The sequence below is a fragment of the Octopus bimaculoides genome, chromosome 1 (assembly GCF_001194135.2).
Source record: "Octopus bimaculoides isolate UCB-OBI-ISO-001 chromosome 1, ASM119413v2, whole genome shotgun sequence".
Taxonomy (NCBI): Eukaryota; Metazoa; Mollusca; class Cephalopoda; order Octopoda; family Octopodidae; genus Octopus; species Octopus bimaculoides.
This window is the reverse complement of record NC_068981.1, coordinates 125550356-125553786: the sequence shown is the minus strand read 5'-3', so window position 1 is coordinate 125553786 and position 3431 is coordinate 125550356. Positions and strand designations below refer to the sequence as shown.

General features: G+C 35.0%; 2 protein-coding genes and 1 long non-coding RNA gene across 5 annotated transcripts in view; 1 reads left to right on the top strand and 2 right to left on the bottom strand.

Moving 5' to 3' along the window:
• LOC106873822 (glycosaminoglycan xylosylkinase) overlaps positions 1–3431 on the top strand; it is a 419531-nt gene that overhangs the window by 11752 nt on the left and 404348 nt on the right. The gene's annotated exons all lie outside the window — the stretch shown is intronic.
• LOC106878725 (potassium channel subfamily T member 2) overlaps positions 1–3431 on the bottom strand; it is a 747999-nt gene that overhangs the window by 448307 nt on the left and 296261 nt on the right. The window lies entirely within an intron of this gene.
• LOC106880233 (uncharacterized) overlaps positions 2678–3431 on the bottom strand; it is a 19450-nt gene continuing 18696 nt past the window's right edge. Inside the window, exon 3 of the long non-coding RNA XR_001410725.2 lies at positions 2678–3431. This exon is cut by the window's right edge and continues 258 nt beyond it. This is a non-coding gene — a long non-coding RNA (uncharacterized LOC106880233).

The following is a 3431-nucleotide window of genomic DNA, read 5'->3' as shown; positions in this document are numbered from 1 at the left end:
GTGCTAGCTTCCTGGTAATTAATCGATATTAATTAATATATGATTTTTTGCCATATTTTTTAATAATAATTATATATATATATATATATATATATGTGTATGTGTGTGTGTGTATATGTTTGTGTGTCTGTGTTTGTCCCCCCCAACATCGCTTGACAACTGATGGTGGTGTGTTTACGTGCCCGTAACTTAGCGGTTCGGCAAAAGAGACCGATAGAATAAGTACTAGGCTTACAAAGAATAAGTCCTGGGGTCGATTTACTCGACTGAAGGCAGTGCTCCAGCATGGCCGCAGTCAAATGACTGAAACCAGTAAAAGAGTAAAAGATGGACTACAGAAGAAAAGATCATTGATTAATCATATTTTATCATTACTATATCTCTCTGTCTTAAAGGTATCATAAACATATTTAATTCTCACAGTCAATAGACACCATGGAGAGTATTTCTTCTCTAATTAAGTATATTTTATGAGCTTCAATGGAACCACAGGAAGCAACAAGAATCTATTGTGTGTTCTGTCTTGAATCATTAGTGAGTATTATGGTAAATGGGTTGATGTTGGTACTTAACTATAACTCTGTGGTTGCTGTTTAACCCCAGATCAACTTTCAGCAGATCTTTGAACTGTCCATCATATCTTTTTTGTATATACAGACATCCTAGGATCATTTTATCTAATGCATCCATTTTCTTTAACGTAGTATGGTGTGATTTTAAGGAGATTTGGCTGCTATTTCTTGCAGGTTGAGTTACTATGTGGAGATTCCCTTATTGGCTCATAGTATTATAGTATTAAGATTTGAACCCTAGCTATAGTTTTGGGGGGGCTTAGCTCTGGTTCCATGGCAGTTAAGGACTGCCCCTTAGCTCTGGTTCCATGGTGTTACGGTCTGCTTAGCTCTGGTTTCATCATGTTTAAGCTTGCTGTTTTCAACTTTGGTTTGACATTAAGTGGATGAAAAATATTCCTTCTTGATAGGAAACACATTTATGACACATCTGTAAGCAGGTAACACTCCAAAATTGATTTAGTACACAGTCACAACAGCTAGGTGAAGCAATGTAGAATAAAAAAAAACAAAAAGTCTGCAGCAGATTCTGCACATGTGACCTTTTATTATTTACGATTTAATTTGAGGAAAAGAACTCATAACCTTTTCAAACAAGTGAGGCGATGTGTTTGTAGTTTAGTTTGTTTGATTATCCATAGGAAAGACATGCACAGGAAGGTTAGTTCCAAAGGAGCGTTGTTCATGGAATAAAGGATTTAGCAAAAGCCTAAGTGTTACTTTGGATAATTGAAGGAAGTGAGATCCACTTCCCACCCCCACTTAATACTGAAGGTTAGTTATGATATGAAAGAGAGATTCAAAGCTTTTATATATTTTTTGAGTATTCTATAGTTCAAAATTCAAATTGCATTGGAACTGACTTGTCTTGCATCACCCCAAGATCACTAAAATAGATTCAGGATAACCAAATAATTGAGAAGCTTGCTTTGCAGTCATGAAGTGTGGGGTTCAATTTCACCATGTGACATTTTGAATAATGTCTTTTAATAGTGGTGGATAGCAGAAATATTAGAATGCTTGATTAAATTTCATGTAGTATTTAGTTACATCTCAGAATATTCTTAGTGCTGCATGTGTGAGAAGTGTGATGATTTATGACAGGGAAACATAGATAATATGTAATGAGTAGCAGAGAAGACGGTGGGGGGGGGATGGAAATTAGAATGGTCTCATTGGATGAGTGGAGTATTGCTGAGAGAGAGAGAGAGAATGATGAGAATAGAGCCAGTGATGGATGTTATGAAGAGACGTGGAATGGGAAGGCCTGGCTGGTTTATGTGCTGAGGCAAGATCAAAATGACTGGGTGAGAAGAAATAATGGAAATGATGTGGTAGGACATAGAGAAAGACTGAGAAAGATATGGCTAAAGGTTAAGATGAAGGCAAAGAGACTGATGAGCAGGAGTGATATTGAGAATAGGGTAAAGTGGTGAGCTGGTAGAATCATTAACATGCCGGTCAAAATGCTTATCAGCATTTTGTCCGTCTTTATGTTCTGAGTTCAAATTCCACCATGGTTGATTTTATCTTTCATCCTTTCAGGGTGGATAAAATAAATACCATTTGAGCACTGGGTCGATATAATCGACTTATCCCCTCTCCCTAAATTGCTGGCCTTGTGCTGAAATTTGAAACTGATATTGAGTATAGGATAAAATGGAAAAGATTGTCATGAGGCCTACAAGCCTAATGCTACTCTAGTATAAAAATGGCCTTAAAAGGCTATAAGTTTTAGACAAGTGAGGCCATTAAGTTGCTTATATGTCCTGAGTTCAAATCCCACCAACATTAATCTTTTGTTCTTCTGGGGCCAGTAAAATAAGTTCCAGCAATGTACTGGAATTGTTTTAATCAAATAAACCCATCCTTCCTTCAGAGATGTGGAATCATTGTGCCAGTGTTAGACATTAATATTAAATCTGATATTTAACTTTGGCACATATAAAAATTTGTGCTTCTTGTTTGATAAATATTTGAAAATAATTTCATTTAAATTGAAAATTTCTAAAAGTTTGTTGCAAATATTTAATATATTGATCTCATTTAATAAAGTCAGACAAAAAGACAACAAAATCAGAAATAAAAAATACAACAAAGACACACACATTTCAAATATTTATAAATTTGAATTTTGAGGATTCCAGATTCATAAGATACCACTTTGTACACAACAGTGAGTTTCTGGATGTTGTTTAGTCCCAAGCCAGCACTAACTGAAGATGTTCCAGTTGCAACCATCATATTTTTTTAAAGATGGCAGGATTTGGTTGTAGATTTCATTGCTATTTCTAGCAGGTTAATTGAACAAAGACCTGCTTTCACATTCTGTCATTGAGGTATTGGTTTTTTTTAGCTATTCTTGCCAGCATCTCAAACTTTGGATATTTAACCTTTACCTATCCAAAGCATTTTCAAAAGTTTGTCTTTAATACCCATGTTTGTTTTCAGACTTTTAGTTAGTCCTTGTTTCATATGTTCTGAGTAACATAAAGCTTTCATTTCATAAGTTCCAATTACTCTGGAGGTTGGAAAAATATTGTGATTGTGTATCATATATGATGTATGATCTTCAGGGAAATAGTCTTGTGGGAAAGGTAAAGGGTTAAATTTGTTGTAAACATCATAGATGATATAATATTATCATCCAATTAACTGAATTAATTATTGCATTTAATATGTTAGTGAAGTTTGCTTCACCATCATGAAGTCTGAGATTCTAATCCACTGTATGACCTTTTGGAAAGTGTCTTGTCAGTGAAATTGAATTGGCAAGAATGGTAGAAACTTATCTGATGGATTGCATCTATAATTCAAAGGGTCCAGCCTTGTTCCGTAGTGCACCACACTGATTTAGCT